Source organism: Antedon mediterranea, chromosome 9 (assembly GCF_964355755.1).
Source record: "Antedon mediterranea chromosome 9, ecAntMedi1.1, whole genome shotgun sequence".
Lineage (NCBI taxonomy): Eukaryota > Metazoa > Echinodermata > Crinoidea > Comatulida > Antedonidae > Antedon > Antedon mediterranea.
In genome coordinates this window covers 2,692,985-2,706,810 of record NC_092678.1, presented here as the reverse complement: position 1 = coordinate 2,706,810, position 13,826 = coordinate 2,692,985, and the positions used below count along the sequence as shown (strand labels likewise).

Below are 13,826 nucleotides of genomic sequence, written 5' to 3'. Positions count from 1 at the left end.
ACATTACAAGTTGACAATGGTTTCAATAAACCATTGAAAAACAAGGATATGATATTCTATTTATTTTTCAGTTTCAAAGGCGGACAATGTTGGTGCCATAGATTCACAAGTCGGGAAAGTATTCCAGTTTGTTAACTTTACTTTCATTGTAACTACTATACTAAAACAAACCGTTAAATCAATTTTACACTCATTTAACCTTTTATAATGCTTTATGTAAATGCATTTCTAGACAAGACTGTCTAGCATTGTAATTTTTTATCCTAATTTAGGAACAGTTGATACAAAGTAGACATAACATACTGGATGATTTGAGATAAAAACCCCTCTAAACAAAAACAATACAATACCCACCTTGTCTGTTATTGGTGGTTCAGGTGAGTCACCTGATCATGGATACATTTCCGGTAAGGGGTTGAAGACCGAGGATGTTTACATTACAAACAAGCATGAATAAGTTATTGTGCCTTTTGTTGTATGACCAGATAATACTTTATTAAACTTTTAAATCATTATCACTTGGGACCTAAAGAAATCTTTGTATTGCATGATAAGGAAGGTGAAAGTAAATGGCAACACAAGTCACTAATTCAATTCTCATAAAGGGTATACATTTTAAAGTTTACAAATTAATTTTTGGACTCTCATTCATTTCTCAGGCAAGTGTCCATTTAATAGGGATGTTGCCCAAAGAAAGGTTCTATTATACTTAGTTTTAGGGAGTGAGTGGCCAAGTGGTTAAAGTCTGGTTTCCATTAAAATCGCTACAGCGTTTCCATTAAAATCGCTACACGCAGATGTCGCCGACGCAATCGGGAAGGCTCCCCGATTCATCGCAGTCAAATCGGCAAAGTTTAACCATGTTCAACTTTGCCGATTGTGTCAGCGATGAATCGTATACGCGTACCAAAGAATATTTAGCGCTCGCTTACTAGATCCCCGATAAATTCTAGCGTTTCCATACAATCGCTACGCTCCGTCGTGTAGCGATTTTATGGAAACCAGGCTTAAGACAGTAGAACCATAATCCCTAGTCATAACAGTGGCAAGGGTTCAATGCTCATTCAATCCATGGTTCTGGTGGTAGAACAAGTCCTCTTGGATAAAGACTATAAAACCGTGGGTCCAGTGTACACGAAATGCTAGTACATCCTTTGAAACAAGTAGGAGATTACCCCGGTGTACTAGCGGACACATCCACTGTTATAGACAGATGAATCAGCGCCATAGTTGGAAGCACCGACATGACATGACCCTTAGGAGAGAAGCATGTAGTTGAAAAGTGTAACATCTAAGTCCACAGTGCTATGATCAATAATCGTTAGTAGGCGCTTTATAAATTGAAAACATTAAATATTATAATTATCATCTTAGAACACCCTTTAACCAGGTATTTAGAATTTGTCCTGTTTCTGCAAACAATACAACAGTTAATTTATTCACCAACTCTAACCAGTTGTTTTTTCCACTAGAAACAGGTCCTCAATTGCATTCTAATATAAAGGCCTTGACCAAGCTTCATTAGGGTCAAAATAAGTACTACGTAGGTGATCAGTAATTAGATACATATTTCCAATCAATATTCAAATCCAATAAGCAAATCCAGCGAGGTGTTGACAGGGATTCGCGAGTACACTCCACATAAATAACATCAAGTGACAACATTAATCAGTATCGTTGGCGTTTAATGGAATACACTACGTGTTTAAAATCACCCAGCATCATTTGAAAACATTGCGTCCATACATGATGTCAGCCTCTAATGGGAGGTCAGTCTCCGTGACAAGAAGGACAAAACTCTCAGATTAGTTTGAGTATCATTATAAGGGGTACTGTACATGTTTGGTATGAGAGCGTGGAAAGCTTCAGAATTCAGACCCATGACGTAGAAAACTAAACGAATGAAAAGAAATGGCAAAAATATTGGTAACCAAATGCAAATGGCAATACATTGTTTAACAATTTGATTTCCGACTACTGAGGACGAAAGTGGAAAGAACATAAAGTGTTAAAAACAAATACCGGTAACTAAAAATGTTACATGCTATCTACTGTAGATGAGGTAAAACAAGACAAGTGCAAAATGCTCATATATTTACAGTTGGAAAGAATTCAAAATAAATTACTAAAAAATGTTATATTTGCTAGATGGAAACATACAAGAAACTTACAAGATACAAGAAACTTTGTCTTCATAAAAACAAAGAAATGTCGGATGTCAGCAAATCCGGGAAAAAGATACAAATGGTACACTACCATACAACTAGATCAGGTAACAATACAAAATGCAATTCTCATATGATATATTTACACAGTACTATTTATATGAAGTACAGTACATGACAGCTAGCCTGTCTTGATCACATGTAGGTTACAATAGCACCTTAACATTTAAAGTTCAATAAACCTAATGGAAATGTGGGTCTCATCAATGTTGCAATTAATTAATCTCTCATAATAATGACATTTAGGCTGACTAACCAGTGAAAGACAATCTTTATTAATGTATCTTCCAACAGAATATAATTGATCGGCATCTGCAGACAGACAGACAGACAGGCGATAATCAAGTAAATTTATCACAATATTCTAATTAGTACTGAGATAAATGTTAAAGAAAAAGAAAATCTCTACACGAGATATTCCAAACTCCTGATAAGTACAGTAGGGGAGGCATAGACCCAACATTTGGGTCATGTGCAATGCTCTATCAGTATCATCAAACTTTATGTGACAAAAAAAATGTGATGTGCCCATATGGAGACGATGACATCGTCACTATTATATTTGGGCATATCACTACCATATTTGGGCATATCACTACCATATTTGGGCATATCACCACCATATTTGGGCACATTTTTTTGGTCAAACTAGTTTGATAGAGTAGACAGACCTTTACAAAGGGGAAGCGTCATTATTTCCACAAATATAATTTGAATGCAAATTTATTTGTACTGTTTTACTAAAGTCATAAATAAGGAATTCCATTTGAAATGTTATCAGAATAAAGATATTCAACATGACAAATTTTGATAAATTGCTTTACTAATCTTATCCGAATTTGATATGTTTTGAAAAAAATATATACAAATATTCATGACTTCAAAATGTCATAACCTTTTCAAGGAATGTTATTTAAAAATTATTCCAAAGTAAAACAATGTTTCATTTTGCTTATATTTTAAAATAGAATATTTACCAATTAAAATTAAATTGGCTTCTTTTTATCTCAGGAATAACAATATAATGCACATGTTTAGTGTTGAGGTGGATTTTTTACATACAATTGATGGTTTCTTTAACCCAATAATGTATACTGTATAAATTCTGTACACATTTTTTATGTTGGGGTGAATACAGTTCACGTTGTAGTAGGGCTAGTGCAATCTGGAATATTCAGCTAAATTCTGTTATGAATCATTTTTACACCCCTCATAACAAAATTAGGTTACCAGGCCTTATTTAGCATGACAACTGACAGTTCTGTCAGTTCAATTGGCGCTCTAATCCCTCTGAACAATGCACACCAGCTCAATTGTCGGGATATATTACAAAAATCAATACTTATGTTTATACAAAATGTTTATAATTGGATTAAAATAAAACTGTTAAATCAATTTAATTGATTGATGTTGACTTTAAAATTATGAGGAAATGCTTGCATAAAAATATCACTTTGAAAGTCAAAAGGTGGTAAGTAACGGTCTATATAATGATCATCATAGCTGCAACATTATTAAACGCCAAAAAGACATTGTTGTACAACTGCATAATGATGTTATTGTGCGCTTTCCAAAATAAAAAAACAAATTGCATTTTATATGGGACTGTATTTTCAAAGAGTGGGAAGAATATTTTGTGGGTGCAGAGAAATAATAAAGAAACAAAAGAAACCACAGATGGCACACTGTTAAACTGCTCAAGCAGGGCCATTAAACAATACCTGCCTACTAAGACCTCCTAATTGGAGTGTCATCATGGGCATGCCCTAATAACTTTGATAAGGAGTTGGATGTTTGAAATTTGATTATGGATTAACGAAATCTGTCTGCTATGCTAGCTAGCCTTCCAACTGTCACTACCTTGATGTAGCCTCTCATAATAAGCATAATACTACCACATAATTACTGCTTGTAGGCTAGCATAAACAAAACCATAACTCACTAACGTCCCCTTTGAATGGCTGGAATTCAAGATGATAAAAACAAGTCGTTAATCCTGTGTCACGCCAATTAACACAAAACAATTAAAACAAGTTCGGCGTGTAGACTGCAAGATTGGATTACGGACTTCAGAGATAAAGGCAGGGTCGCGAGATGAAATTACGTTAATGGGACTAAACCTACACATAGTTTCTTTCGTCAAAGTGTTTTCAGCTAATTATTATATTCTGGGAATTACTTTCCCAATTAGAACATTGAAACCATACTGTTGTGTACGCACAAGTCAATGAAAAAAGCTGTAGAAATACAAGAACTAGCAATATTTTTTTTCTCTAGAAATTTATGAAACTTGCTTTAGTATAAAATCCATGGAAGAACAAATTCTATAAATTATCACAGAGCACTAAAAGTGAGCAGTGAAACACATGGCAGTGTTTAAATTTATGCTAAAATTATTTAGGATATGGATATTAAAAGCAATAGCATTATTGATGTATTTTGTATTCAATGTATTCCCATTGGGAAGGTTATTCAATTTCTTTTACCTGGAATTATCGATTAATCGTCTTCATCTACTTGAAAAGCACAGGTTGTCTCCAACTCGTCTATCTTTCAAAATCTGAAATGAAACAACTTGAAATTTAAAATACAAATTATTCATAGTACACTTATGATTAGAAACCTCCACATTGGCAACATGAGAATCAATTTAGAGTCTCATTATTCCAAATTTGAAAATGGGTTAAACCACCAGGGAGAGGCCTATCCCAAATTCATTAGCAGGTTTGCATTTGTCAAAGTTAATGGTTAGTCACTCCCATATTCTTTCTGAATGCCAGGAATGAGCTGTTAGGAGCTCATTTCCAGGCCACATTATCCTCCCTAGTATTTTCAACCAGGTACTCATTTACAGCTGCAGAGTTGACTGCGAGTTATTCTGAATTATAATGAATTGGACCCGGGTCTTTCTGCATTGTACACAAGTGTCCTAACGAATCGTCTCCGCAACGCTGCATGTAATTACTACTGTAGAACAATAACATAAAATTTCTAAAGTTAATCATAGTATAGTAATAAAGTAAAGAAACACTAGCAACTATTACCACACATCATTTCATGACATGACAAAATAAAATATTAAAATTAATACTGTAGGATAAATTTACGTTATAGTAAAGCTGTGTCATAATAATAAATTTATTTATGTAAACAAATTCCATAATAAGCTCAGGAATTGGACTTTGATTATCTTGAATAATTTAGCATTATTTTAAATATCTTCTGAATAATTCATATTCTGTGATTGTCAAATTCTATAATCTGTGATATCATAATAATCAAATGTTAAACCCACATACTGAAATTCATATTGATAAATTATTACCAACGATCCTATGTACCAAATGCATGTTTAACAAGAAATCTCAATATTTATCAGCAAATGTTTTCATAGACTCTCTTTTCTCAGACGTTCTTGAGGTTGTGCTCAGTCCGAGTTTCCAATTACCCATTTTTTCAGTCGTAGTAAACTACAAGCTACCCCATGGTAACTGTTTCCTAATGCTTCCGTTCCCTTGAATATGACTGCCTAAAGGAGCGTCGCGAAAATCCCCAAATTTCGCTATAAATTGAAAATGCTGGATCAAAAATAGACAGACACCTATTGAGAGATGATAATGAGAGTTCATGGTGCCTAATCTGGGATTGAGACTAATGGATCAAGATTGGTATTGTGAGGGTGATGGATCACGAATGTCACACAGTTCATCTTATCCGAGTGTTAGATTGGAATCTGTCTGTTAGGCACACCCATACATACTTGATTAAAATCATTAAATACTTAACCATTCTTTAGGCCACACCTTATGCTATCCGGCTTAATAAAAAATATTTAATAACCATACCTTAGACAGTAGCTGATGGGGCTAAGTCTAGTCCCTTCTACGTGGCTTGTAGTAGGACTTTTAAGGTTATAACTGGCAATTTTTGGCTAGCAGAACGGGTAGTAAAAATCATTCCTATACACATACTGTTTACTGTGCTAATTTAGAATAATAATCATTTTACAATAGCACTTACAATACAAAACAAACAGCTATATTGTTTGCAAACAACAAACAATAGAACCAGCACTCGTTGCGTGACTGCATAGAATTACTGCAGATGACTTTTATTGCTCTTTACAAATTTCTATAATATCAGATATTTGTAAAAAAAGTAGTATTTCACAATCGTTCAACCAGATTGGCAAAGCAATGTTACTGAAGGATATGACCATGGTGTGGATATTACAATTCGATTAATTTTGGCAGACTTGGCTTGCCATTATTAGAAACTGGAAAAAAGCTATGATGGGTACTACAAATGTAACAAGAAACCAATGGGTATTCATCATAGGTTCTATAAAGAATGATGTTTCCTGTTGCCAAAAAGGGTGCCTATAAGTGGCAACCAAGCACATGAGATGACCCCATGGAAGAACATGCTACAGAAAATGTTATATTCCATCAATTTAATACTCAAAGTTAGTGGTGTGGTACAGAACCTAGTCATGACACAAGCAACATACAAACTAAACATTGAATATTAAATAAATTATTACAGACAGAATGTGATAATTATATAATAAGTAATTTACAGTCATATGGCTTGTGTGGTAATACCATTATGATGAGTGTACAGTACCTCAGCCAGCAGCTGTAACATAAATCAGGACTGGCAGTAGCAACACATCTTAAAGGTTACAAAGGAAGGGGTTACAACAGAGATAGCTAAGTTTTTGTAAGGAGAAAAAGAGTGACACACCTTCAAGGTCACTGACCCGACCCTTAATAGTTCCACCTATGCAAATTAAAATTCAGTCCCAACCCAAGAAAAACTCTGCACTGTATACTATAAAACATGAAGTACAATAACTTCCATGCTGTGAGATACTAAAGGTTTGTAGTCTCCACGGAAGACCCACTTTCTAGGTCGTCCACCCTCCCACAAATATTTTTCTTCCACAGAGCCTACAGTAGACTCTACTCAAGGGACCCCCTTTATTCAAGGGACCCCTCTATTCAGGAGACACTCTAGTCATGGTGACACTCCTATTCAGGGGGACACCTCTATTAAGAGGACACTTTCTCACGAACAAGGAGGAATTATGTTTAAAACTACAGCCATCCCATTTCAGGACATCCCTAACAAGATACTTTGACCTACTTACACATGCAATCGATAACACTACGCTGATCCTGAAATTCAGAACTGGACCACCTCTCTACGTGAATCCAGGAGCAGCTTTTAGATTTGGGCCGGCTTATGCAGTGAACTATGACCAATGGCTTGAGAAAATAAGGTAAATGAATTGTCAGGGCTGTCGCTTGTAACGCAAGTGTAAACACAACCTCCTTGATTGCTATCCCAGAGTATTGTAATACTAGATAGATAATTTAATTTGCCAATATTAAGAGCTACAAGCCAATTTAATACTAGCCTGAATACTTCCTTTATCATTGAATAATACAAGGTAAGTTACACCAACTGCTTATGTACAATTATCTACAACATCCTGTGTCCAACCACAAGTATACTTTTTATACTGTGTCATATTTAATTGTGAGTGATGGTTAATTGTGGCACACGTATAGGATGCATCATCAATGCACTAGCTTTTGCTGACTATATAAAAGGAATAAACAGTTTTGATTGATTTATATTATAGTTTTTTTATATGTTTTTTTTGGAGTTTTTTATTTCCACAATTGTTTACAACTACAAAAATAACTTTTCAAAATACCAGTCCAGGAGAAAATTTGATAACTCAAGCAAACAACTAGGAAATCTGTTACTTGAAAGATGACCCTACACAATTTATAAATCAAAATACCTTGACTTAAGAATTGGAAAACTTTTTATAGCACAAAGATCTACACAGTTTTGTTGTTAGCTCTCACCAAGTGGGTTAGACCAAAGTCAACATGGCATGAGTTATATTTACAAAGAGGGAGATTTTATTCAATGTTGTTGGATTATTAATAATTATCAGACTTAATATTTTTAGATGTTTACTTCCCTTATACTGGCACATATTGCCGCTAGTTAATACATAATCAGCTATTTATAATTGCTCGCATCCTGACAACATGAGCGCAGTTTCCGAAATGAAACCTACCGTTTAAAAATGCAGGCACTTAAAGAAACATTAAATAGCATTTAATACTTTAAAATAAAATGAATTTAAGACTAAGAGTCTCCCACTCTACAGTACTCCAAACTCCTTTAAAACTTTTTAAAAAGCTAAATTTGTGGTCCTAAAATTCAGCCACATGACACCAGAATTATTCAGGTAAAATATCCCTATATAATACTGATGATTACAGTAGCTATCAACAAAATTATCGTTAAGATTTCTGAATGGTTGACCTTCTTTCTCTCTCTCTCTCTCTCTCTCTCTCTCTCTCCCTGTTAAGTCCCCGTTAAGTACATAATTAGGTTCAACCACTATTAAGTACGTATAAGAACTTGAAAAAAAAACAGTAAAATTAATATTGAATGTTAAGTGTATTAAACCTTTACATGGAAACACTGACCTAGATAATCACAATGATTAAATAACCAACAATCATTTTGTAAAATATTTATAAATATTTAATTATCCCAGCTTTACACTAGATTTAGTAAATTAAATATTGAATGTTACTTTATGTATTAAACATGTACTTAAATCTATAATGAATAATAATAAACAATTTTAATCATAAATATTAATTAATTAATCCGGATATTGTAATTTAATTAGAGTTCATGATCTTAGGTAATGGATCGGGGAAAAACAAGATGACTTTATCTATTGAATGGTTGCCTCTCTCAGTAAGTGTTAAGTACATGATAAAGTTATAACTGTTAAAAACATAAATGAACTTTATATTAAAATTAATATTGAATGTTAAGTGTATTAAACCTTAACATGCAAATGAATATTTTAATATCCCAGCTTTACACTAGATTTAGTGAATTAAATACTGAATGTTACTTATAAATGTATTCCAAATATTAATCTAATGAATAATAATAAACAATTTTAATAATAAATATTCATTAATTAATCCAGATATTGTAATTGAATTACAGTTCATGATCTTAAGATGACATGTGACCTGATCTACTTTAAAAAATTTCAACCCAGTTTTCTTTCACCTTTTGGTAGCCCCTTTTTACCTCAGCTTTGAACTTTAAACTTTCATGGGTAGATTTAAGGAAGTAAACTTCCATGATATGATTCAAGGGTTTAACTTGCTAAGTAGAACCCCTTCAGTACCCAATAAAGTTCCCCTTAATACAGTAGGGGTTAGTTTAAAACATACGTTCCTCATTCATTTTACAACTGTCCCCTTAAAAGTGGTGTCCCCTTAAAAGTGGTGTCCCCTTAAAAGTGGTGTACCCTTAAAAGTGGTGTCCCCTTAAAAGTGGTGTCCCCTTAAAAGTGGGGTCCCGGTCCCCTTAAAAGCGGTGTCACCTTAAAAGTGGTGTCCCCTTAAAAGTGGTGTCCCCTTAAAAGTGGTGTCCCCTTAAAAGTGGTGTCCCCTTAAAAGTGGTGTCTCCTAAATAGGGATCCAAAGGAGGGATAAATAAAGCTCTGTCTACATTATCAAACTTTATGTGAAACAAAATGTGATGAATACTATGACCTCATATCACTACCATATTTAGGCATACTACACTATTTGGGCACATCACACTAGTTTGAATTGATAGTGTAGACAGAGCTTAAGTCAACTTAAATTGTAATATTACTATTTACAGTAGTTAATGTTAACAAGAAAAAAATGAAAACATATACTTCCTACACTTTGTATCAATTTGCAGACAAATTAACTTGTAATTTTTAATCTTAATGTTGCCGTTGGCATATCTCACCTGATGAACACGTCATTAATTTGTCGGTGGAGATTCTGAAATTAATGACAAATTAGCGACAAATTAGCACCAATTAACATCAAATTACACGTGGCTTAATCTTGTGAGCATTGTCTTACACGGACTGAAATCTCAAAATTGAATCGTAAAAACTTTAATTTCCGAGAGGTAACGCCACTGTCGACTTTTTGTAATGAGTAATGCCTTAATTTAGAAAGGTGACTTTTCTTTGTTACGAAAACTATGACTATATATTATTAAACAAATATAATATTTTTGCACTCCATACATGATAGTGAAAAAATAAAGAGCGCACACACGTGACTCATTTCGGCATGGCTACATCCTTGAACCCATGTTATAATATTTATTTATTAACGAAAATCACCAAATCATTAATACGACATGAATAGTTCAATCTACTGTACAAGTACAATACAATTTTTAAGTTAACACTGAAGTGGAATGTATACTAATGGTCCTGTTTCTGCTGCATAAAAATTATTTGATTGACAGCTGCTGACCTCATGTCAACTACACTGCAATGTTTGAATTAACCACCAGGACCAATTGCATTTTGGGTAATTTGACCACCCAATAATCTAAATTATAATTGGAGCAAAAATTGAGCAGAAATGCAGACGATATAAAAATTTAATTTTTTATATAATCGTTTATTCGGTGCTATGCAGCAGAAACAGACCCTAATGTACAAGAAATGTAAACACAACATTGTTTGTATTTAATAATGTACATAATGCTACTGCCTGGCAGCAGCAGCATCTGGTACCATTTTAAAAGTCCAGCGAAATGTCACGAAACATGCTTTAAAATTCATTTAAAATGTCACAATTCCCCCGAGAAGCTTGTTAAACTCAATTAAACAGGCAGGTTAAAACCTTAATGAGTGCCTAGAGTATTTTCTAATCTATTAACACAAAGCTAGAGAAGAAACATCTTGAACTTCGCTGAAACACAGAGATTTGTAACATGTAAATTACATAGTTTACATATGAACTTCCCAATAAAACATTACATTACTGTTTTACACCAAAGTTACATAACAGTAACAATTTATAACGAAACTGTAGATCCAGTGTACACATCTGGCACATGTACTTTGAAGAAACCAGTGTATTTTCAGAAAGAGTAGGGTTACCCCAATGCACTGGTTACAGCAGTATGTCAATCAATGCTGATGTGGACAGACGAATAAGGGCTATCTGGTGACAGCTTTTAGCTCATTCTACACTATCAAACTATTATGACTATGTGACAAAAATGTGATGTACCCATATAACATATTTGGGCATATCACTACCATATTTGGGAACTTTTTTTTGAAGGAAGATGATGAGGATGAAAATTGTCCTAGTTCATTAAGAAAACATTTCTTTCATTAAAATTTTAAAATTGATTAAAATAAAAGGAATGTGGAATAGTAATAAAATGAAAATTGGTGTTAAAATTGCCCTTGAAAACTTTCACTCGCCCACCCACTAACAAACGCAAACAAAGAACAAATCTATGCAATGCAAACTAATCATTGCACTTGTACAAGGCCTTTTTTACCAACAAATTAAAAAATAGTAATTGCTGGAATTACGTTATAACTAAAGCGTGACATTTTGCTGGACAAATTTCAAATAAAAACTGTCAAAATTGCAATTTAAGTATTTTTTTTAGCAAATTGTAAAACCTATATCCATACTTATTATTTGAAAAATTAGTTGGTGGCTAAAACTCTTACTTTTGAGAGGTGTGAGTTCAATTCCAGTTCTGATCAGGTAAATTGTAAGTTGTAAAGTTGGGTGTCACGAAAGCTCAGACCACGAAAGCTAAGACCCCCTAAGACCTAAGATCACGAAAGCTAAGACCCAACACCTAAGATTACAAATACTAAGATATACTACAGCTTAAAAACAATACTTGTTTATCCATACATAATTTTAAACACAGTAGGTTTCATTTATTACCATAAATATAATTTAATACTACCGCAAAACATAGATAAACTCACATTATTTTCGCCCGTTGAGTAAATGTATATTTTTTCTTTACAACAAACAAACTTGACGGGTTGTTTGTTGGTATATATTTACTCCATTGTGTTGGTTCAGAGGATGTTTTTCTTACGCACCTGCCTTTCTTGTATTTTGACTCCAAATTTGTTGACTAACTTTATCCTGAACACCACACTTTAAAATTAGGACTTATAAGTACTTTCAGAAGGAGAAACACATAATAACAAATAAATAAATCCTTTAAATTGATGATTTTACAGATGTGTTTCTTTGTATACTGTAATGACAATGTAACTCCTCGAGCTCCCCATGCTCAATGTTTTTGTTTCTATGGAGCGCCAAAAGAGCAACAATAATAGTACAAGTATAAAAACAGAAAGAAAACGAAACAAAAAAACTTATCATGATTTTTAAATTAAAATTTATTTGCCAGTATTTATTTCTTCGTACTTGCATGATTATACTATTATCATTACAATTTTAATTTTACATTGTTCCATCCACACTGTAGATGGACTCCACAGAGTTTTCAGCCCTCTATATAATTTTTGCTCTTTTGACGTTCCATAGAAACAAAAACATTGAACATGGCCCATGGGGTAGGCCTACTGTACTGTAGGCTAGTCATTTTGTGTGCGAGAAAAACGTCTGTAAAATCATCAATTTAAAAATGTATTTGTTACTTTTTATGTGATTCTTTTTCATGAAAGTGCCAATTCTAAGGTGTGGTATTCAGAATAAATGTTGGGAGTTAAAATACAAGGCAGGTGCGAAAGGTAAATATTTGTAATCTTAGGTGTTGGGTCTTAGCTTTCGTGATCTTAGGTCTTAGGGGGTCTGAGCTTTCGTGGTCTGAGCTTTCGTGACACCCTTGTAAAGTTACCATATTGTGTAGTGTAGGCTTAGGTGAAAGTGGAAGAGATGAGTTATAGGTGCATACGACAATATTTGGCAAGTACCATAGGATCATTCAGTAAATACAGCACCTTATGTGTATGATGACACTACTGTAGGCCTGATGACAATTTTTTTTCCTTGAACATTAAAAAAGCAACCAAGAAATCATGTAATAACCCACTGGTAGCTAGATATTATCACCTATACTTTTTGCTCTTTTTGTTTTGTTGATAAACAAGACCAATAAAAGCTTTTTAATTTGTTTGTATTCTAAAAAGTTAAACCCCTCGTTACTATTGACTGGTTTTACTATGTTACGTAGGATCATTTCATAAACCACTACAATTAACCTATCTACAATTCCTGACGTCTATTCAAGTCAAACTGGGTAGTAAATCTATTGTGTTTAAAATCTCTGTATACTTAATATCTTACCAGGGTTTTTACAGCATTGACTCTTAGAATTCCATCTATTTTTAAATAACAAATACAGCACTTAGAGAAAAACCACCAATCGCAAACTTTTTGTTTATTCAACAAAGGTTTTTTTTTTAAATATGAACAAGTATTATGGGTTTTATGGGTTTATCTGATTGGGGAGGGTAAAGTTTGGGGTTACTAGATTTGACGAGTATTTGGGTCTACCTAATAAATGCTGTCTATGCTAAAAGACAGCCCACAGATTCTATTTATTTAATGTATCAGTAAAGGTCTTCGAAATTTATCTTAGATAACACCTTCTTTGTTTACATAAATAAAGGAACCTTCATCCAATTTATAAAGAAACTTACAAAAGGTCTATTGTTACCAAGACACACACACAATTGTAGGGTGT

General features: G+C 33.5%; 1 protein-coding gene across 3 annotated transcripts in view; it reads right to left on the bottom strand.

The window, feature by feature from the left end:
* LOC140059396 (dystroglycan 1-like) overlaps positions 1–13,826 on the bottom strand; it is a 64,984-nt gene that overhangs the window by 43,080 nt on the left and 8,078 nt on the right. The window contains exons 2-3 of one of the 3 annotated variants that reach the window (XM_072105292.1): positions 10,071–10,105; positions 4,712–4,785 (exon numbers count right to left, since the gene is read on the bottom strand). The gene's annotated coding sequence lies outside the window, so the exon portion shown is untranslated. The other 2 variants (XM_072105291.1, XM_072105290.1) reach the window with 2 other exon arrangements.